General features: G+C 44.3%; 1 protein-coding gene across 3 annotated transcripts in view; it reads right to left on the reverse strand.

Moving 5' to 3' along the window:
* NLGN1 (neuroligin 1) overlaps positions 1-24003 on the reverse strand; it is a 586836-nt gene that overhangs the window by 65597 nt on the left and 497236 nt on the right. The gene's annotated exons all lie outside the window — the stretch shown is intronic.

The raw sequence follows: 24003 nt of genomic DNA on the forward strand, positions 1-24003 counted from the left end.
CTTCCTTTAGCCAAATTTCTTTGCCAACTCTTGGCCACATCTGAGACCAACTCACACACCAGAATTGGAGAAGACGTCCAAGCTGCAAATACTTCATTTGTGTGGCTAACATTTCTCACTCAGGAATACCTATTTAGTAATTGGTACTCTTTTAGGAGGCTAGTGAAAAAGTCTCAACATTTACCACATTTACCAAGCTTCTTTTGGATATGTATCATAGGTGAGCTGAAAGTTGTCAAGTGAGAAACTTTTGGTGCTTCTGCCTCGTCCCATTTTAAAGAATTCATTGATTCTTCTGTTTCCTGGGGATGCTCAAGAATTTCCCTTCACTGTGCATTTTTAAATGAACCAGGCTGATTCACAGTGGCCTGATTTGCACCTAAGTAACGTGCAGATTGGAATGCATTTATCCTTCCAATTTTGCGCATCTTTGGATGTTGTGATGCAGTCTGGGGCTTTAAAAACAAACTTGGGGCATATTTACACCAATCAGTTACCCCAGGGTCATCCCTAGGTTGTCCCTGTGCATCCAAATGATGCACAGCAGATCCCAGGGTCAACTGGGGATGACCACAGACTTTCCCTGGGATAACTGCAACTGGGGATTTCACGGTTTTTCCATGGTCTTGGGACAACCCCGAGGACCATGGCTGGTGTGGTGTGACCTCCCAGGACATAAAATGGGCACAGAGCTGCACGGGGTGGCTCCATGCCCATTGAGGGGGGGGCAGCAACTTTTCAATCACTAGGATGGTGGGGAGGTTCCTCACTTTTTCACCATGCGACAGTCTTCTCTTCCAAAAAAAAGGGGGGGGAAGGCACCTGTGACATCCCCTCTTCCCTTCTGGGATGTCGCACAGCCGTATAGACAATGGAGGAGGATCGCGGAAGCAGGTCCGTCTGTGATCCTCTTCCTCCCTCCCACTACAACCTTAGGTGTAAATGAGCTCCAAAATATAAAATGTCCACTTGATGCTAAGATGCACATAAAATATGTATTTTACGGTAACATGCTTTAAAAAACACATTTTATGATAAATTGCATATGAAACGTGCAATTTATGATAAAACATATACAATTTATTTTACAGTAAAATGCAAATAAAATGTGCACAAAAGTTCTCGCAGATTCCCCCCCCCCCAAATAAACACAGATTAATGAGTAAGTGGACAGGAGTGGAATTCCAAATTAACATATGCAAAACTGATGTGGACTGCACAGTGAGTGATCCGCACATTCCTCTCTTATGCAAAAATCCATGACAACATTGCTTAATGCTACATATTATGACAAATAATATATAAATGAGGAAATAAGTTATATTTTATGAGAACTTGGAAAGAAATGTAACAACCAGCAGGCAATATTGCTCTTGCAACTGACTGGCATTGAAACTGGCTAAATTACTTTGGCCTAATCTACACCTGCTGCCCTTTGGGGAGTGGGGAGGGATAATTGTGGGGTTTCCAGCTTCTGAGATCATCTCTCAGGGGCCACACATCAGTGAGTTCTCTGGGAATTAAAGGAGAACCATCCCGGGCAACATTTTCTTCTTCTTTTTTTACTACTCCTGATGTTTGCGCAAGAGCAGAGTTGCGATCCTGCGCAAAGCTATGATTTTTTAAAACAAACACCCTTGGTGCTGGAAGACACCAAGAACCATCCAAAACGTGGCAAAAATGCTCTCCCCCTCTCCCCCCAATACCCATGGGCTCACCTCTGGTTGCCTGTTCATTGATCCCCGCTACTCGCGAGGAACAGGGATGACTTCGGGAGGGGGCCACACCACCCGCGGACCTCAGGATTGTCCCAAGAGAGGGGGAAAAACTGGGGGGAAAGCAGTTAGCGATATCCCAGGAAAACAGAGTGGTCATCCCTGGATCACTGCGGGATCAGCTGAGCGTCATGTGGCCCAGTAGGGACGACCTCAATGCTATCCTGGGATAAATGGCAGGTGTGGATTAGGCCTTCCTCTCTCAGTATTCACTTAATTTATACTGGAATAGATTTGGGTCAGAGGGGGTCCTCTTATGGTTAGCTTCTCCTGTTTGGATGCCTGTGAAGTAATTCCAGTATCACACACTATTAATTCTAAGTCCTGAAGACTGAATGAAATACATTTTAGAAATTATGAGGTGGGCGAAAAGAAATAAGCTGCTTGTCAACATGTTAGCTAGTATTTCAATAGTACAGGAGAAATCCCTATGGTGAAGATGAATAAACAATTCTTATAGAATTATCCTTCAGCTTCTGTTTATTGCAAAACTAGATATTGGTCAGATGCTGAGCTTTATTGAACACTGCCAGTCCGGTGGGCTTAGAATGAAGAGCTTTTTTCTGGGAATGTTCCCTTCCTCACAGAAAGGCCAGGCACCTCTAAGCAACCATGGAGACAAGACAAGAGCTGACAAAATAAGGAACACACCACATATAGATACTTAATGGATGACTGGTTTTACCTAATTGCTTTGTTTACTCGACAACTGTAGCCAAAGGTTTGGTGGCTGGTTTTCAGTCAGTATTTGAAGTTCAGTCCTCCTCGTCTCTCCATCCCATCAACAGCACACAGTCCTCATCCCCCATGTTCCACAGTCTCCGGCTCAGCCCAGGACCGGAGAAAAACTGGGGCCAAAAGGGAAGGTGATATCCCAGGGCAAGGGAGAGATCATCCCACCCTGATCCCGGGATCCCCTGTGCGGATCCCCGCCCTGGCATAAAGCCCTGTCTAGCTATGGCCATAATCAACCGAGTATGCAACTCTGACTTCTGACACCATGGAATGCCAGGCTCTTAGAAGGGATTTATGGAGAAGAATCCAAAAGAATGACGCCTCCAATAGGGCAAACAAAACCACTTTATTTCTCCTTTGTCTGACAGCATCCAGAGCAAAGCAGCCGCCCACTCTCCATACAAGGAACAGCTAACCACCAATCCTTGATTACTTAAATACTATTCAGCTGTGCTGGGACACACTTAATCTTAAAAGAACATTACACCACAGTTACCCTCTGGCACCGTAACGCAGAGCCCAGAGCCCACCTTCCATTGTCTCATTCAAACAAGGCAAGCTGTGCTCCAGTTGCTTATATCTTCTCCAGAGCTGTGTACACAGTTTCCCTCACCATCACACTCCCCTACACCATGGATCTGGCAGACGGTCCAGGAATTCCTACAAGCAGAGTATGAACCACACATAAAAATGTACCAAATTATATGCAGAATAAGTGGCTAAACCGTAGCGATTCTAATGGCAAAGTCATAGAAAAGAAATTCTTCTACTAGTACGACTACTACTAAATGCTGGGGCTGTGCACAGCCACCCCCTGATTCACCTCGGAGGCCAATTCAGAGCTTTCAAATCAGTCCCGATTTGACTCTGGGCACCTTGGGATTGCCCCAGCCCACTTCAGTTCCAAATCTGAAGTGGGGGTGGCTTTTGTGGTTTTCCAGCTGCTGTAGTTTACAGCAGTAGATCTACAGCAGGCCATTGTGGCTCCCCAGAGTAAGCAGAGGCTCCAGGTAAGCACTTCGGGTGGGTGGGTAGGCGGGTGGGAGCCAGTGGCTAGCCATAAGGCTGAATTGGCCTGAAGTGCTTCAGCTGCTTCAGGCCAAGGTGGCCCAATCTACTCCTGAACTGGATTCAGGTCGTGGTGGGCTGAATCAGCCTGCTTTGACCCAGATTCGGGGTTCCGGACCAAGACGAAGCACACCCCTAATAAATCCTAGATACAATATTTCATTGATATATAAAATAGGTATAACTGCACCTGCAACTCTGAGGGTTGACTTCCTGGTGGAGTCGAAGCCAATTTGTTAAGGCACTGAAAGTGAAAATCAGGTTTGACAGAAGCAAAACTGTCTTCAACCTGATTGTTCAGGTTTCCTGTCCCTGTGTTGTAAAGCCTGCATGTTCCAAAGCCGGTTCCTTTCTGTCACAAGACAGTGACGCATTGGCTGAGAGGCATCTAGCATGCAGACATCATCAGGGGTATAGAACTAGGCCCGTTCATTCTTACAATCCCTTCATGCAGTCCTGAAGGAATGCCTGAGGAGGGCTTTAGTTTCTACAGATAACCAAGAGTTCTAAACAGCATTGTGATGGACCAAGTGCCTGGTTTTTTTTGCCTCTGACTGTCAGTAAGAATGAGCTGCAAAAAAAAACACAAAATCATGACTGCCCAAATATCACAGGAGGAATACCTGTTAAAAATGACTTCTTGCGGACCCTTCCTACCCTAAGTAATGAGACCTTGAATGAAAACAATCCTATCAGAGAAACCAATATTAGGCATCGCTCTGTTCATAAGAAGTTCTGATATCTTGAGATTAAAGCTACGGGGACATCCAAACAGATTCAGATGCTAACGAAACACTGCAGGTGATTTTCTGCCCCTGTTGGATGCTCCGTTAGATTTGTCACTACCTGTGACTATACTGTACGATGACAGTATTGAAATGGGTTACTGCACTCTGGTATTTTACAAAGGTTCTTGTCACTTTTTATTTCAGTGTATCACTAGAGGACATGACAGGGCGCAGTTTGATTATAACATGATGCGGTTTCATATATTACAAAGGCTGAATGTGCGGGGATTCTTTTTCTTCACTCGAGAAGCCAGAAACTGGCATTCGAGTTGAAACCTATTGTCATCTGTAACCTATTCCACCACCACCACATCTACCACCCAGAAGCATGCATTTAGTCTTGCACGCCATGTGTCTGCTCCTCCAAGTCTGGCTGGGGTAGGAATGGGGGTAAGTTTGCACTTTTGAACAATTTTGCACTTTTGAACAATGATGTGAATTGAAACTTAGTTATCCTTCAAAATTCACACTATTCTGAATTTTGCAACAGAGTTATCATATATATATATATATATATATATATATATATTGATTTCTTACCCGCCTCTCCATTTTGATCAAGGCGGGGAACAAGAATAAATGATGCTCAATTAAACCATAACATACATTGTTAAAAACATCCTTAAAAACATCCTAAAAAACATCCTAAAAACATTTTAAAAACATCTTAAAATCCCACTGGATAGGCCTGCCGGAAGAGATCAGTCTTTATAGCTTTCTTGAATGCTAGTAGACTGTTAAGTTGACGAGTCTCTTCCGGCAGGCCATTCCACAGTCTGGGAGCAGCAGAAGAGAAGGTCCTCTGGGTAACAGTTGTTAATCTAGTTTTTGCTAGCTGAAGCATTTCTTATCCACCTCTCCCTTTGGATTGAGGCAGGGAACAACATTAGAGAGAGAGAGAGAGAGAGAGAGAGAGAGAGAGAGAGAGAGAGAGAGAGAGAGAGAGAGAGAGATGGATTATAGGAGTGTGCAGAGTGGGCCTTCTCCACTCTGAAATTCAGGGCAGAGCTCTGTTGAGGGGGTTTTCAGCTCCAATTTTTGGAGGGGGTCCATCTCTCCACACCACCAGATTACTTGTCAGAAAACCACTCTGTTTTTTAGAGAACCGTGCTATTATCATCAGTGGGAATTAACAAAAATGTATGTACATCTTGGTCATTTTTAAAGCTAAAGAAATGAAACTTGGCAGCATGATAGCTCTTAAGTACACCTTTAGGCAGGCCATGTTTAAAGCACACTCCTTCACCCTTGATTTTTAGGTTGTTGTTTTTTTAAAAAAACAAACAAACCCTCAAACCCCCCCACACACCTGATTCTGCATTAATTCATCCCTGCACATTTATGGAGGGAACTTTTATCATTTACTTTGCTGATGCACAGTCAAAAAGTTTGTGCACCACTGATGTAAATGCATGGACTCTACCATTGACTTGTAGTCCCTGACTAGGATGGGTTTCTGTGCCATTAGTAACTGTGCAGATTTCAGCAAGTGTAGCTTTCCTCACCTCCTTTGCAGATAATGCCGCTGTAGAGAGAGGAAATTGCAAGAAAAGCAAAAGACAACATGAACTTTTACCATTTTCCAAGTTACCATATTCCTTGGAGCAGCCTGGTAAATCTTACAAGCATTTGTCTTTTTAGCCTATAAGCAGTGATAGTTTTTAATTGGGTCTCCTACAGCACCGCATGCATCACCATAATGAAATCATAATGGGCCAGTTGTGCCTTTAATGACACCGGCATAAATCTCGAGCCATTTCATAGACTTCAGAAGAGTCGCTCTAATTTATACCAAAGGAAATGAAATACTGTCACCACATTTCAGCATGCATAAATGCAGTTGCTGAAGCTAAGGTTGAATTAGGGAAGGGCGGGGAGTTTCAGCTCTGCCACTAAGTACAGATTTGCTCTTCATTTTTATTTTCCATAGCAGCACGATGCATCTTAAGTGAAGAAATAGCGCACAGTGTTAAAATCCGTTCAATGCTGCCAAATCAACTGTGCACTGTTGGATTTTGTACAGTGCATAGGCAACATCGTAACGCAGCTCAGCTACTCCTTAACATCCTTTAATTAGACTGTGCAGAATATTCTCCCAATTCCAATGTTGCGCAGAAGCTAGTCACTTTGATGGGGTAGAATTCTTCCTGCAAAACACTTAAGCTGCAATCCTGTGGTCCGTGGGAGGGTGTCTCAGGCACTGGATCACCCCTCTCAAAGTAGAGGAAGAGATCAGCCCATGGAGGGTGAGATCCAACCCATGCTCAGATGCAACAGAAACCACCACAGTCCTACCCTCATCAAGGTCCGAGATCTGATATCAATAGAAGCAAACAGTGGAGATTCTGTGAGGAAGGCTTTGATTACTCCAATGGGTTAAACATGGGGCTACCTCTGAAAATGGTCTGGAAACTTCAGCTGATCCTAAACAGGGAAGCAAGATTGTTAAGGGGGGCTAGCCATTGTGTCCACATTATGCCAGTACTTCTCCAGCTGCACTGGCTTCCAGTCGATGTCCAGGCCTGATTCAAAGTGCTGGTATTAACATTCAAAGCCCTAAATGGCTTGGACCAAGTTATCTGAAAGATCACCCCCTCCCATATGTACCTGCCTTCTTCATGAGCCCCTGTGAAGTTAGGCGGGTGGCTACCAGGAGGAGGCCCTTTTCTGCTATGGCACCCTGGCTGTGGAATGAGCTCCCTAGAGAAACTCACCTGGCACATATGTTATATTCTTTTCAACACCAGGTTCCTTTTTCTTTCCCAAGTATTTTAGCATTTGATCATCCTAGTCTTTTAACTCTGCTGTTTTAAATCTGTATTTTAAATCTCTGCATTGCTGCTTGGTTTTATTTTTGTTGTACTTTTATATTGTGGTTTTAAAATTGTGGTTTTAAGCTTCTCTATTTTATATTTTACACTGTTCCTTATGGTTTTACCTTTTGCAAACCACCTAGAGAGCAGTAGAGAAATGAAATAAATAAATAAATAAATAAATAAATAAATAAATAAATAAATAAATTTGGGCAGTAGAGAAATAAAATAAATAAATAAATAAATTTGTTCTGCAGCAAATCTACACCAGCGCTGGAGCCCTGGGGCTGGTGTAAATTATCCCCCCCCCATTGGAATCAATGGGAGGGACTCAGAAAGGGGGCGGAATGAAAATCTCACTCCTCCTTCCTATTGGATATGGTGGATCCTCTGCTCTCAGTCTCACTCCCCATAGTGGGATTACTTTAAGATATTAAGATATGCACTAGTTTTCCAACCCATTCAACCCCATTCCCCCCCCCCCCCCGGACACACACAACACACAGAACTGGTGCTTTCTGATTAGTCACAACCTATGCATTTGATACAACCCAATTGGAGATTAATACCATGCCATCGCAATGCTGTGTGGGCCAATCAGATTTGGCTACATGACATAGCTGAAGGCAAGCGAGGGGAAACAAAACTGAGAGCAAAGTAAATCAAGATTTGCACAAAGAGCACAGACAAATTGCCCCATCACCAAGGGGTGGGTGGAGTGATGTTTTTCGGTTATCAAAAATATGTTCAAAAAAGTGAGTAATTTTAACCGCCGGTTTTGCTAACAATTTGAGGTGCTTTAAAACATGGATTTTATTTCCTTTTTCCATGTTTATCTATGACATCTATCTTGATGTGTGATGAGAAGTAAAATATTAACTTGATTAATGGTTCAATTTGTTTTTAGCTGTGTATGTTTATTGTTTTACATTGTATGATTTTATCTGTACACTGCCCTGAGGTCCTAGTGATATAGGCTGGATACAAATGTTTTAAATAAATAAATGGCAGTTTCCCCACCCTTGATAGTAAAAATATAATAATCTAAGTGTGCAACTCTACTGATTACACTCTCGTTGCTCGAAAGCTCCCGGACTCAGCAGCTTCTGAGATTTCTATGTCCTTCTGGGCTGAAGTTGGCCAGGCAGGTGGGGCTGCAGAGGCGATCCTCACTTCCCTGACCACCATCTTCGGTGATTTTTTGCTAGACAGGGTTTTCTGGGTGGTTTGGAAGGGGAGGATGCTCAGGATATCTCATATCCTGGCCTCTCTGCTCTCCTCCCCTCCCTGCCCAGCAGAATGCCACCGTTCTTCCTCCTTATCCAAGGTCACTTTTCCAACTTCAGGAGGCAGCCGGTATGGTGCTCTCCACACTGACCGTGAGTGGTGGGGGAAGAGGGCCAATCTCTGACTCCCCCTTCCTGGATCAGAGCATTCTCTCTGATCTCAGAAGCATTTCCCCAAGCAATCCTATGGTGCCCAGACAGCTCCCCCAGGGGTTATAGGATTGCTCTTTCCCTAACTGACTCCCCTGCTTAACTCAAGGGGTGACCTTGCAAAAATAAGGGGAAAAAGGGGGGGGTCAGTATAATTTGTGCAGTTGCTGGAATTCAAATTGTGCATAACATGGATGGAACTGTAGCCAAGAATAATACATTTTAAAAAGATCAGCTTCCCCTTCTGAAGATGATCTTGTTGAAATATCCCCCCCGTGCCTTTGTCTTGAATAATTCTAGCACTTCCAAGTCAGTAAACATTTTAGAATACACTTCCCTCACACTGTGCTTTTACCATTAAAGTAGCATTAATTGCCCTCCCCCTTTTCCATCCAAATGAGCACAGACAAAATGAAGACGCTCTTGTGGCAGCCAAGTGCGATGCTTCAGGCAACTTACGATCTGTGGAAAGGTCACTCTCCTTAACATCCCCATTGACAAATATGCTAGTTTTGGCAATGCCCAAGCAGCCATTAAAGAGCCGAGTGATTAGGTGAGCACATCCAATGGCCTAGTGCCAAATTATCTTCTGAGATCTTTTCTTGTTTGGTTTTGTTAATGTAATGATGACGTTCAGCCACTGGTAGGGTTACTAACTCTTGTAATTGAACCGGGCCGGGAGGGGAGCGAGGTCGGGGCTGGTTTTTTTGGTTTTTTACTTACGTTTGAGTTGGAGCGCACGTGCGCTCAGCTTTGGGGGGGGAAGGTGGGCGTGACACCCTCCTTCCTCCCAGGATGTCGCGCCTGAATGTGGACTAAGGGGAGGATCTCGCGAGATCATCCCCCCTCCCCCCCTCTACACCGGAATGGTGTAGAAATAGCCCAGGTCAAAGGGCTGGAGACGATGAGGACTTGGCCTGAGGCCCTGGGGAGCCAGTCAGCGCAGACCAACTTTCTTCCATAAATGTTGGAATTCAGCTCCCATCAGCCCCAGGCAGCATGGCCAGTGGTTTGGAATCCTGGGAGTTGTAGTCCAAAACATCTGGAGGGTGCAAGGTTAGGGAAGGCTGTTTTAGACAATGGTGGGTTAGGGGGACTGTGGTCTGACATAGTGTCCACGGCGGCTGTTGCTCTGTGGGACTGGTGGAGCGGAGGGCAGGGCAAGTACTAGTCTACTGAGATTGCTGGAGAAGGTCATGCGTGGCGATCAGCAGTTGCATGATGTGCACTGAAGCAAAAGTCCCTAATTGTGGGGGGATTTCTCTGCCACAAGTGGGGGAGAAGTCAAGGGTGGCTGCCTTATTCTCCACAAACATAGAGCTGCCTCTGAGCAGTGTCATAGGTCCTAGAGCAGATGCCCAGCTGAACGAGTGAGGGTTGTGTAGCGCTCTGGCTTCGTAGCTCAACTGGGGCAGTGCTTTCACAGTGTTGATTATCAGTTGGGTGAGGAAGCAGCGTCTGGATAATCTGTGGTGCAGGAATCCCACACCTGGTCCAAGCACTGCCTCTCCCTACCTAGAATCATAGAATAGTAGAGTTGTAAGGGGCCTACAAGACCTCATAGGTCCCTGATGTTGACACAGTTGCCCTACTTTGTATCATTGACCTGCCTAGGTGAGGCATGAGGGAATACCTCAATTAGAATACTCATTATTTGGGCACATTGGAAAATTTGGCAGGCTTCCGAACTTACATCTAGGTAACAGCCTCCAGCTCCAGCTCCAGCTCTACGTCAGGGGTGCAGAACATCCAGACCTGGGGGCCCAACCTAGCCCTTCAGGGCTCCCTAAATGCCCCCTTCCTCTGGCCTGAACGTGTTTCCCCCAACTACCAACCATTTGGCAGTTTCCTGGGTGTTTCACTCATTACGGAAATGCCTCCTAAGGCTGGCTTACTGGCACAAAGAGCTTTAAGCAAAACTATGCTGGTATTCTTGATATTTTGGGCACACACCCTTTGCCTTTGGTTTTGCCACTTTTGCTTCTGTCCTTGCCCACCGCTCAAGTGGAATTCGACCCTTAGGCTTAAAAGGATTCTGCACTCCTGATCTGTGTGACGTCAGTCATTTGCCACTATGTCTGCTCCTTTCCCCTTTGCTGTGTCAGACTGACGGGTTTTTGCAATAGGACCTGTCCTCAAGACCTTTTTGGCATATGGCAACAATGGTTCTTGGTCCATCTACAGCTGCCTTCTAGTTGTGGTGCTGAGCTGCACATGTGAATGCTGCTAAAAGACACAGAAGCCAGTATGGATTGGCTTCCATAGAATCATATAGAATCAAAGAATAGTAGAGTTGGAAGGGGCCTATAAGGCCATCAAGTCCAACCCCCTGCTCAGTGCAGGAATCCACCCTGGCATTGACCAACACTCAAAACTCTGTGGTTTTGATAACATGCTAAGATTATAGCTCAATGGTAGAGAAAATGCATTGCATATAAAAAGTCCAGGTTCAATCTCTGGCATCCTCAGGTAGGATTGGGAAAGACTTCTGTCTGAAACTGTAAGGCTGGGATGGGGAACCTTGGCCACTGGGCCAATTTGGGCAGCCAGGGAAAACTGACATGCAGCAAAGCTGGGTTCTCAACTGGCTGCATGAACTCTCTTCGAGCCAATGCTTCACTTGGGGCAGCTTCACTGTACATGGGCATTTGCTGGCCAGAGAAAGCCCACTTGCAGGAATGCTGGATCCCTGTCCAAAGTGCTGCCTGAAGGAGCTTCAGGCAGTGCTTCAGCCAGGGACTTAATGATGTCAAGAACGTGACCCTGCCCACTTATATCAGGGGTGTGACCACATCCTCTTTTGTCATTCAGCCAATGGAGGGCTAGGTGGAGACATCAGGCCACCCACAATTTTGCCACACCTTCTCTAGGAAGTGGCCACTGACCATGTGCTCCCCATGCTCTCCACCTAGGTCTCTTCTGAGCTAGGTGAGCTGCTTCCTCTGTTTTCGAACACGTAATAACAATATTCACACAGTTGGCTCAGCATATGACTGCAGAGCCAAAGTCTCCATGGGCTGACTTAAAAGGGGGTTGTGAGAATGTGGTCTTATAGTTGAAGCTATGACCTCACAAAGTTTCTTCAGTTATACATCTGCGGTTTCATTCACTTCTTCTCTCACTGTTTTTTCTCTTTATGCCCAAGGACTGTGCAACGACACCGACCTCACACAGAAGGCCTTGCCTAGCACACCCTTCTCAAGCCAAGCGCCACCTCTTGAAAAGCCTGAGGAAAGGGTAAAAACAACACAACCTTTCCCCTATATGTGAGGGAACAAGGTAAAGGGTTTTGGAAAATAGGTTCTATTGTTGAGGTATTGAACTGCAGGTGTATAGATAGGTGTTTTTAATCCAAGGTAATTAATCCAAGCTGACATGTGGTTTGTGGTAACAGAAAACAAAGTAACGTTTATTGAAATTTAACAGATCTTTGGTATTTCAATTTAGATCAAACCTGCTTATTTTTATATTTAAAACAACAATCCCAAGTCCCTTAAAATCCTATCTCTCCTCACTCCTCACACACCAAACACTCTCCTGAAGCACAAGCTGAACTAAAAAAACCCAGACTAAAACCAACCCAAAACCAACCACACTAAAACACAATCCCCTCAGCCAAACTATGTGTACTCCTCCCTCCCCCTCTCTCACCGCATCACTAGCCACACCCCCTCAGTCAAACATTCTGCACTTGCTAGATATACAAACGCAGACATACCTAAGGGACAGAAAGGTGGGTATTGCCACAGACTCAGTCAGGCCTGACTGGATATTTGCAATCTTCATCTAGGAGAGCAAAAAGCACATACTTGCAACTACAGATAAGTGGCCCAAATAATGTAATGGTTCTGAACAATTATTGCCAGGCCAAGGAAGAAAAGAGGGGAAGAGTGATTTATCGCTCAAGATATTGTCCCATTAAGCCAATTTCCCATCATGATAAAGTCCAATCTTTTCAGCAACAGCTTGGCACCATGTGAATTCCAAACCAATCAGCATGTGTGATGGGAGCCATGGTAAGAGAGATTATGAAATGGCAGCCTACCATTAAAAGAGCAGAGAACTTCTTCCGACAAATTGTCTATTTCCATGAAATTAAGGGTAAGAAACATAAAGGAAAGCAGCATTATGTGGGTCGATAAGAAGGGTAGCAGATGTAATGACATTTGGGGGAATAGCATGGATAATCTTAGAATTTCAGCAGAACATTAAATTGCCCTTTCATAATGAAAATGACTAACCAAGGCTCTTCAAAGATAGAACAGGGCAATTAAGCTGGGGAAGAAATGGTTCAGGTTTGCAATTGCATTTGAAAAGATGACTCAGGTAGTGATGACCAAAATCCCAATAACAGTTTGTAGAGTTACAATTCTCTTCCTCGGAGAAATCCTAGCTTGGTTTCCTGTCTGGAAGTTCCATCTTATTTAATTAACTTTGCAAAAGCTAAGAGTTTGGTATTGGGGGTGAGGTAAACTACTAAGTGGGAAAGCCATGATGCTTCTCTTGGGCATGTCTATATGAGTCCTTATCCTGGGGATTGTCCCGGGATCATCCCTGTGCATCTACATGACCTACAGGGGCTCCCGGGGGCAGGAGGGGGAAAGATCCCTCCATTTCCCAGGATAAATGGGACATCCTTTAGCCCAATTTTTCTTATGGTCTCGAGACCATTCCCCACACTGCGGGACATGTGGGTGGCCGTCCCACATCTCCCACAGTAAATGCGAGGACGTGGGAACCAGGCACAGGTCATGGAGCTCTTCAGGTGTTCCATGCCCATCTGGGGGGGGGAGGGGTCAGGGTCTTTTCTTACCTTTTTTTTTGGAGTGCATGTGCACTCCTCTCTCTCATTTTTTTTAAAAATGGCAGCCGCGTCATCCTTCCGGGACGTTGTGCGGCCATCTGGACACCCAGAGAGGATCGCGGAAGCCGGTAAGTCCATGATCCTCTCCCCTACACCCTTGTGGTGTAGACATGCCTTCTTGCTACTGCCAGCAGCCATTTTTAATTCCTCAGAACACCCCAGAAAAAGGGATATGTCAAAGCATCGTTCTGAGGGGTCTTCCCCGAATGTGCCTCTTAGTGATGCCAGCTCATGTTGTAGGATTATTCCACAGCATCCTGTGGAATTAAAAAATAGTGGGAGGCACTTGTCTCAAATTCCTCCCACCTCCCCTGAAAATGCAAAAGAAAGGGCATGATTTCATCACCTCTTTCACCACCACACAACAGCCCCCAATTTCGTCAGACTTTCACCCTCTTAGCAGTTCAACCCACTTCTAGGATGTCTAGGCCAGTCCTTAAAGGAGCGAGAAATTGCAGATTAAACTGAACCCACTGGGAACAAAACTCCGTAGTATGTCAGGGCAGGATAGAGCACCCTTCTCCATTTTAGAAAGTAACAGTTCGACTGGGGAAAAGAATGAAATACACCATTTTTCATTTTACTGTCCACTTCTTTCACATTTCAGGTGTATAATTTCCTTAGGTCTGTGCTCCGCTCCATTTCGGGTCATAGAAAGGTGGAGGCGAATCGGGTCGGGGGGGGGCAGCGGAGTGGTTCACTCATTTGCGGAGTGCTCCGCATTGTTTCGGAGCTCCATCCACCATTTTGGACTTTTTCCATAGGATTGCATTGGGTGAAAAAATGCCTATAACTTCTTTGTTGTTAAAGCTACATCCCTGAAAATTACTGTGCTTAGACATTGATGATTGGGGGTCATTTGTGTCAATTTTCAAAAATCTACATTCAGCGGTTTGCTTGCAATTAATTTTTATAGAATGGGTAAAAACAGGAGGGGGGAACCTTTCCCCCCCCCCCAGCTTTGATAGACAGGTTCATCTCCCAATCATGAAAAGTGATCAGCCCATGTGAAGCATCCTCCAATCCCAATGTTGGAGTGGGGGAGTAAGCAAATAGGGATACTGAGTAAGTTTTCTTTCTTTGTCTTTGGCTCAGACTTTTTTCAGTGTGTAGTGGGTTGGTGAAGCAGTAGCCCGAACAAACTCACACACAACCTTAAATAATATACAAAGCAAAATAACAGATAGGCAACACAGCACTGCATGGTACCCACAATAACTTGGTGAACAACTGGATAGCAGTGGTGCAAGTGGATGATGTGCTATACGGCATGTGGATGTGCCCAATGCCCGCTGTCCTTGAGGGTAGTCAGGACCCTCCAAAGGGGAACCAGTGGAAACCAACGAGCAGATGTGTGACGTGGCTTCTCAAAGGCAGGCACCTAGACAGGAGCAGCCAAAGCGCTGGAGGTAGTGGCACAATCCACTGTTTCCTCCAGGGCACTGGGCACATCCACTCCAACACTGGTAATAAAGTCAGGCAGCCTTTTTGTTCTATAGTAATAATAGTTGTTGTTGTCGTTATCATTATCATTATTATTATTATTATTATTATTATTATTATTATTATTATTATATAATGGCTGTGTAGTCAATCAACTCTGAAGCAAGGAGCACAAAGCTTTACTGTTGTCCTGCTAGCCTCCTATTATTTATGGGATGCAAAGGTATCTCTCTGTGCTGTTCTCCCCTCACAGGGCCGTTTTGTGTTTCTGCCTTTGAACGGCCTGGAAACAATCCTTGGCTCACTGACTTGTGCCCGCAGAGATGCCTGCTGCCTGCATGCCTCCCTGGGTGCCGTCGTTGTTGGGTAGCGGGAGATTCCCAGAGATCTATAGCTTACCCGTGCAACATACCAGCCCCTTTCTGCCTGCCTCTGCCAGCCTCTCTACCCTCCCGGTGCCTGGGTGATGTAGATGGGCAGTGTGGGTCAACCCCACAAGCCTATGGCATGCTTGCTCCCAGTGCTTCAGGGGCATAGCCGCCTGCTGCCTCTCCTCCTCTGTGCCTGCCTCAGAGGGCCGGTTTGTGTGTGTCTTGCTTTGACTCAGGGTATTAGTCCTTCCTTCCTCATCATGAAAAGGCAGCTGCATTTTGTATGTGCTGCCTGCTGCCCTGATGACTGAATCCTCTGCGACAATGTAGGCTCATTATTCGTATTATTATTATTGCTATTGTAATTACAATTATTGGCTGGGCATACCCTAGAGTGTGTGAACTGTGATGGAGCCTGAAAGGATCGTCTATTCAACAGCATCTCTGTTTGATGTGCAGCATCTTGAAAAACAACACATTATAGCACTTTGGAATGTGTGGATGGCATGAAAGAAATTAAGTTTTTAGAAGTGTTGCGACCCAAGCGTGGCAACGCAAGGTCTGAGTTGTTTATCCCATGACCAGGTATGTGCTGTACGCTCACCCAGTTTAATAATTTTCTATCTTGAAGTTCCCTTTGTTAATTTTTGAAGTGGTTAACCTGAGAGGAAGATTCTGATTTAGGTTTAACTTTAAAAATTCCCCCAAAATCTGGGCATGACCTGATTTGTTTCAAAGTGGCCATGCCTAAGGTCCTATGTGGAAGCTATCATGCCTAAGATCCTATGTGGAAGCTACACAGTTAGATGAGTGTAGCTTACAAAATAACGGAGATACATGCATTTCTGTAAATGGGGGAAAATCTTTTAAAAATTCCCTCAAAATCAGGGGATGATCCTATTTCCTTCAAAGTTGCCATGCCTAATGACATATTTAGAAGCTATCATGGTGCCCATTTTCATGTTTCTAACTTGAAAGCTAAAAATGTTATAGGTGTTTGACATTTTCAATGCAAGTCAATGGGGGGGGGGGGGAGCAGAGCTCCGGATCTGGATCTGCCGTGGAGTGGAACGGAATGGAGGTGGATTGTCCCAAAGCGGAGCAGACCCAATCCAAAAGTTGTGGATTGGGATCCAGAGCAGATCAGGGGGTCCATGCACAGCCCTAAATTTCCTACCTTCAAACTTGTTTTTGTCTCTCAGCAAAGACATCATATTTGAAAGACCAAAGAAGGAAAAGATCAAAATATGTGTGTATAATTCTTCTCTCTCTCTCTCTCTCTCTCTCTCTGCCCACAGGCCTGGTTTGCAGCACAGAAGCAAAGGCCTGCAGCAACCTTTTACCCAATAGGTTAAATGGAATATCCCCCCCCCCTTATTTTATTCCAAGTGTGACCATCTTTTAAGCATAAGTGAGCACCGTGAAGGTAAGGCAGGCATGGTGCCCATTAAAATGTCAGGACCTGTATGTGTACATGACAGAGGTGGAGGACTTCCTGTTTAGGTAGTCACAGTATAAGTAAACACTGCCTCCCCCTTATGCAGGGAAAGAAAAATACCGGCAGAGATAGTTGGGAATTATGATTTTAGTGCTACGGTTTGATATCCTTGATGGAAATCAGCAAGTAAACCACAGTTTCCCAGTTCAGTTGGAATGCAAAACTGGTTTAAGAAACACCTGAAGTTTTCTGCTATGGTGTGATAAGGGAGGACCACAACACTGTTTATCTCTGAACCAGGCATATATAATTTCCAAGAGGGCAACTTCAGCTATTATAGCCCAAGGAGAATTTGGATGTAGAAATCTATAGCAGTCTTTCACTCTTAAATTCTGTAAATGTAAAGGAACCTGGGATGCTGATTCATTTATTATCTGCTACATGCCTGCTCAGAAGCAAAAAAGTGTGTGATGGGGAATCAATTCACCATCAATTGATGAAGAGTATCTGAAATTTTTGAAAATTGTCTATATGGTTAAACCTACTTGTTGTGAATTTAACCATACAAATGGACCCGTTTATTAAATAGACAAGTCAAATGGACCACTTTATTGAGAAATGGAGCTTGTTTATAATGTACTGGAATTATAAGTTTCATGTCACACTCATATACATTGTTAGTATTAATATAATTTCTTTTTTCTTTCTAGAAAACCTCATTATGGATTGATGTTATGAAAGATAGTCTTACTCTTATTTTATATGTATTTTTGATATTTTTGCTTTTAAAAATAAAGAAGTGCTTCTTTGGCAAAGACAGTGTCAATGAAGCACTTTTACTTAAGAGCCACACTAGGTAAGTCACACCAGCTGAAGACCTTTTTATTCTCTCAATATTTTAACACTTAATTTTAACTTAAATTTAAATCTTACCGTTTTAACTCTGTATTTTAATCTTATATCAATTTTGCTGTGTGGTTTTATCCTGGTTGTGCTTTTTATACTGTATTTTGTAATTGTGCTTTTAACCTGTTGGTTGTTTTATTGTGGTTTTAATTTTTGTGAACCGCCCAGAGAGCTTTGGCTATTGGGCGGGATAAAATGTAATAAATAAATACAACGTCTCTTATCTCCATTGCCTGAAAGGGTGATGCTTTCATCTTGCAGTATTTCTTAAAACAGGTCTGTGAGAGTGATCTTATCAACCGACAAGGTAAGTGGGTAAATGCCTCAATCTTCACTGTTGTCAGTCACATATAAATCTGTCCTCCAAAGAGCCATTCCAGCTGCTTGACTTTGATTCCTTGGAGTACATTTTTAAAAATAAAAAAAATCTGATGATATGCCAAAACATTCAGAGGAGAAAAGTAACATTTACCAACTTCTCTTTGAACATGACCTCACCCTGTGTGACAACATGACCTCACATCTGTGTTATTCCCAAAACATGATACATCATCTGTGATGCTGGATTCCAACGCTCACAAACTCAGGGTGAAAACTGGGGTGGAAATCCTATGGAATATGATTTATGAAGACTGACTCTTCGTGCTAAGGTCAGAGGTAGCTGTAATACTTTTCATGCATTCATTCGTTAAATTTCTATACTTCAAGTTCCAAAGCTCTCTGAGCAATTCATAAAAATTAAAAGCCTAAAATACAACATAGTAAAAACATAATATAAAATCTTTAACATAAAGAAGTTCAAACAGTTTGAAAGAACTAAAAAGCAACCAGGAAAATCCCATGACCAGATAAAACAATTAAGATTAAAAAGCCCTATTATATGCTACCAAATGCCTGGAAGTAGCAAAAAGTCTTAACCAGGCACCAAAAAGATGACTATGGGCCTTGCTAGGCTTTGAGGCCCAGTTTCCCTGCTGTGCGTCCAGATGATGCACAGGGGAATCCGGGGTCAAGCTGTGCTCAGACCTCTCTTAACGCGCCATAAGTGAATTCGAACATCTAGCAAGGTCCGTGGCTTTTTGTGGCTACTCGCTTACTCGCAAGTAGCCGGGAAAAGCCATGGACTGGGCACAGCGCTCATACGAGCGCTGTGCCCATCGGGCCGGGGGGATCCCGGGGGGGGAGATGGGGGGGAAGGCTGGACCGGCAGGAGAGGGGGAGGGTGGAGGGTGGCACAGACATGGGAGGGAGGGCCGAGGGTGGCACAGATCGGGGACGGGAGGGAGGGCCGAGGGTGGCACAGATCGGGGACGGGACAGAGAAAGAGTGGGCAGGAGGCATGGGAGGGGATCAGGAGCGGATGGGGGGGCTTAAGTAAAAAAAAAAAACGCTTACCTTGTCTGGAGTCTTCGGGGTGCACGTGGCCCCTTTAACAAACAAAAATTAAAAAATGGCCGACGCTGCAGGGCTTCCGTAGTCCCTGCGCATCGTGCTTCTAGGAGTCGGGGCGGCATGCGCTAAAGTTAGTGCGCCATCGCCCCACCTCCCTGCCGGCTTATCTGGCATCGTCTAGCAAGGCCCTATGTTGGCACAAGGTGGAATTCATTGGCAATTGTAGAGGAGGGGCCACCACCGACAAAAGCCTTTATTAATGTTGCCATCCTCCTAACCTCCCATCACCACATCTTGTGGTAGTGAATTCCATAGTTTAACCATGTGCTGTGTGGAGAAGTCCTTCCTTTTATCTGTCCTGAATCTCCCACCAATCAGCTTCATGGGATGACCCCAGATTCTACTATTATGGCAGAGAGACAGAGAGAAATGTCTCCCTATCCACATTCTCCACACCATGCATAATTTTGTACACTTTTTGTGATACTTCTGGTATCAGAGACAGTATGCCTATATACACCAGTTGCTGGGGAACATGGATGGGAGGGTGTTATTGCAGTTGTGTCCTGCTTGTGGCTTCCTGGTCAATAACGACTTGGCCACTGTGTGAACAGAATGCTGGACTAGATGAACCCTTGGTATTTTGTGAACCGCCCAGAGAGCTTTGGCTATTGGGCGGTATAGAAATGCAATAAATAAATAAATAAATAAATAAATAAATAAATAAATAAATATCCAGCATGGCTCATAAGTTCTTCTTTTCTTCATAGAACTATAGTTCCCTGACAAGAGACAGCTGCTATTAACAGATTTTAAAATGTGTCGTTTGGAAGGGCCCTATGCTGTGGTATGTGTGTGTCGGAGGATAACTGACAGACCTGTAACACGTTTTCAGGCAACATGTACAGACAAACACACGCACTGCCACTTCTTTCCATCCTTGCTTTTATTAAGCAAATGTCCAAACATCCATAGTGTTTAATTGAATTTTGTCATACTTTTGAAACACAAAGGAGTTTGGATCACCTATGCCCTACTGCCCTTGGGTATCTCTCGATGGAGTATTCTGTGCGCCATTCATGGTGTGAATGGCTGTTTTCCCGTGTGGAAAGAAAGCAGAGAGTGGGCCTTATTGAACGAAATGGGCTCATTTCATGATTCATTACCTCTCTTTTTGTCCTCCTGAATAATCAGGCGGCTTTCAGTTCCACACCAGGGACAAGCACACAATAGGGGTGTCACAGAGCTATAAAGAAGGTTCTGCAAACTCTTGCTCATACCGTAAAAAGCTGGATATATTCTGCATATGTATATATTCTTAAGTCCCCATTCATTTTTATGGAACAAAATAACAGACCAATGAATTGAAGATGTGTAGTGCTCTTACAACTGCCCCATTAATGTTTGTGCTGTGATCCACCAACAGGAAATGAGCCTCCATAAGAACATAAGAAGAGCTCTGCTGGATCAGACTAAGGGTCCATCTAGTCCAGCACTCTGTTTAAACAGTGGCTGGCCAGCTGTCAATGGCAAACTCACAAGCATGGCATGAGTGCAACAGCACCCTCTCACCCATGTTCCCCAGCAAGTGATGCACATAGGCTTACTGCCTCTGATATCAGAGCTAGTATAGACACATTAGGACTAGTAGCTAGTCATTGATAGCCTTCTCCTCCAGGGCAGGATCTACACTACTGCTTATAATGGTTTATACAACTGTTCAGGCCCAGGACACATTACGTATACTGTTTTCATAACATTTTAAAAGTGTTATATCCTGCTTGGTGTAGATCGGCCCCAGGAATTTCTCTAATTCCTATTTAAAGACATCCAAATTGGTAGCCATCACTACATCTTGTGGTAGTGAATTCCATAGTTTGTCTATGCGCTGTGTGAACAAGTCCTTCCTTTAATCTGTCCTGAATCTCCCACCAATCAGCTTCATAGGATGATCCTGGATTCTAGTATTGAGAAGGTGAAATCCTTATCCACCAGATATCCATGCGCTCTCCAGTGTGCAATCAGAGGTCTCCCAACCTGGTCCAGATATTTTTTGATGACACCTCTCAGGATTCCTGACCATTAGGCCATGCTGGCTGTGGCTGATGGAAGTTGAAGTCCAAAACATCTGGTGGGCACCAGGTTGCAGAAGCATAGAGGCTGCCATTTTGCCTGAGGGTGCTCTGTGCACTTAGAAGAATGTTCAGAAGGAACTGCTCTTTTCATATTGGTGAGCGTAGAAAGCCCCATGAGATCTATGCCTGCATCAGAATCCCTATTCCTGCAACAACCTACCCATAAACTATAATCAGCATCTGAGGTCCTCTTCGGTGTGTCTCCTTCAGACAAAGGCAACAATGGAATGGGCTTTTTCAGTGGTGCCTCCCCCCAGTTGTGAAATGCACTTCTGAGGCCACAGCTAGACCTAAGGTTTATCCTGGGATCATCCAGGGTTCACACCTGCCTGAGCACTGGATCCCCTGTGTGTCACCTAGATGAACACGTTTGACCCCTGGACGATCCAGGGATAAACCATAGGTCTAGCTATGGCCTAAGTGTGGTTTGCTTTGCACAAAGATAGGGCTTTCTCTGCTGTGGCACCCCGGTTGTGGAATGAGCTCCCCAGAGAGGTCCGCCTGGCGCCTACACTGTACTGCTTTCGTCGCCAGCTGAAGACCTTTTTATTCTCTCAATATTTTAACACTTAATTTTAACTTAAATTTAAATCTTACTGTTTTAACTTTGTATTTTAATCTTATATCAATGTTGCTGTGTGGTTTTATCCTGGTTGTGCTTCTTATACTGTATGTTGTAATTGTGCTTTTAACCTGTTGGTTGTTTTATTGTGGTTTTAATTTTTGTGAGCCGCCCAGAGAGCTTCGGCTAATGGGCGGTATAAAAATGTAATAAATAAATAAATAAATAAATATAGTCATCGTTTTGGTTAAGACTTTCCTCTTCTCCTGGGTATTTGAAGGGATAGGATGGGGTTCTTCAGGAATATAGGAAACTGCCTTATACTGAGTCAGACCATGGGTCCATCTAACCCAGTACTGTCAACACTGACTGGCAGAAGCTCCTTAGGGTTTCAGGCAAGATTATTTTCTTGTCTGACCTGGAGAAACCTGGTATCAAACCTGGGACCTTCTGCATGCAAAGCTCATGCTCTACCACTGAGCCATGACTCCTCCCAATTATTTTTATATATATATAGCTGTTTTATTGGGCTGTGATATTTTATTTGGAATCATTTTTTAGTTTTAATTTGTTGTCTGAGAGAGGCGTCTGAGAAATGTTATCATCATCACCACCAACAACCGCAACTTGGATTGGGGTGCATGCTGAAGGAAAATGCCCATTTTTATTCTCTCTCCTTTAGATTCTAGTTTGGCAAGCAGCTCAATATTGCTGAATATGTTAGCCAACAAAACAAACAACTGTGTGCAAAGGCAGATCACTATGTGATCTGTGAGAAACCTGCAGTGCAGTGAATCATTGCAACACTTGTGGTTCTTCTCCTGGGGTTCTAACAAATCCAAACTCCCTCCCTGCCCCCACTTTTTTTTCTGGAAAGGCCTCTGAACGGTGACAGTGGCCAGACTGCAATAGACCCTAAAATGTACATCTATACATATTCCTGGCTGACTCAGCATTATGCAAAGTAGAACAGAATTACAGTATTACAGAAATCACCTGGTTCTCCCACCTGGTTCTTGGGCATACGAATTTCCTTTCCTGGGAACTGCCCAGTCCCACAGAAATAAGTTTGGTCTTTGAAATCTCCCTTGGACTTTGCACGGAGAGCAAAGAGGCAACACCAACTTAAGCTATACCAGGAGTCCCAGGTGTGAGCCTCAACCTTCCTCTACCTGAGCTGTTTTAGTGAATTATTCTTACAATCCAGATAAGTGAGCGCTAGTGACCTAGTTAGCCGTCTCCTTTGTGTTTAAAAGCCACGTACTCTTTCTGAATGTAAGAAGAGCCATGCTGGGTCAGACCAAGGGTCCATCTAGTCCAGCACTCTGTTCATACAATGGCCAACCAACTGTTGACAGGAACCCACATGCAGGACATGGGTGCAACAGCACCCTCCCACCCATGTTCCCGAGCAACTGATGTATACAGGATTACTGCCTCCGATATTGGATACTTCTCTCTGCTTGGTTCTTTAACAAATATACCAAAATGGAAGTTGGGGTTGATTTGATTCTCTGCTCTAGTCTGAGGTTTGGCTTCATCCATGCACAGGATTGCTTGGCCACCATGACAACCGGGTTGCTAAGGAAGTTAAAGGAAACTCTGGGAAAGGGCCTAGCCTCCTCTCTACATAAAAGCCATGAGCCTGTAGTCTTACATGGGGATGCTAAGGGATATTGCAGATACGCAAAGGTGTCTTGCAGCCTGTCTTACATTGCAGAGCTGGAGGTGCAGACATACCAGTTTGTCACAGTGGCCATGTTGTTGTTGTCGTCATTGTTGTTGAGTACAGGAAAGGAACAATTGGATTGTGGCTATAAGATCCCTGAAGAATACATTCCCAGCTACAACAGTGGTGCTGAACTAAAACATTCATCTGCATTTTTTAAACATTCTCATTCAATTTAATAGAAAACAATTTGCTTTTGAAAATAATTTAAAAGGAGAGAAAAGTTTGGATAAATTCTCATAGGTGGAGTATGTATTTCATTTATATACTTCCTTCCTTCCATCATGGAACTTAAGGTAGCTATATGTAATTCCCGGGTGGTCTCCCCTCCAAACATTGACCAGATCCAGCCCTGCTCATCTTCAGCAAAATGGCTGCCTCCTTTGTCTTCAGACCATGCTCTGGATCTCATATTCTTACCCTCATTACAAAGCTATGTGTGAGTGCCCTTTCTTCCATGGTACAATAATCTGTCTACTGGTCTGCAGGCTTCCTGGTTCAAGATGTCTTCCCCTGGGCTTCAATTAAAGCTCAAAGGAAGACATCAT

This window comes from Elgaria multicarinata, chromosome 8 (genome assembly GCF_023053635.1).
Source record: "Elgaria multicarinata webbii isolate HBS135686 ecotype San Diego chromosome 8, rElgMul1.1.pri, whole genome shotgun sequence".
NCBI lineage: Eukaryota > Metazoa > Chordata > Lepidosauria > Squamata > Anguidae > Elgaria > Elgaria multicarinata.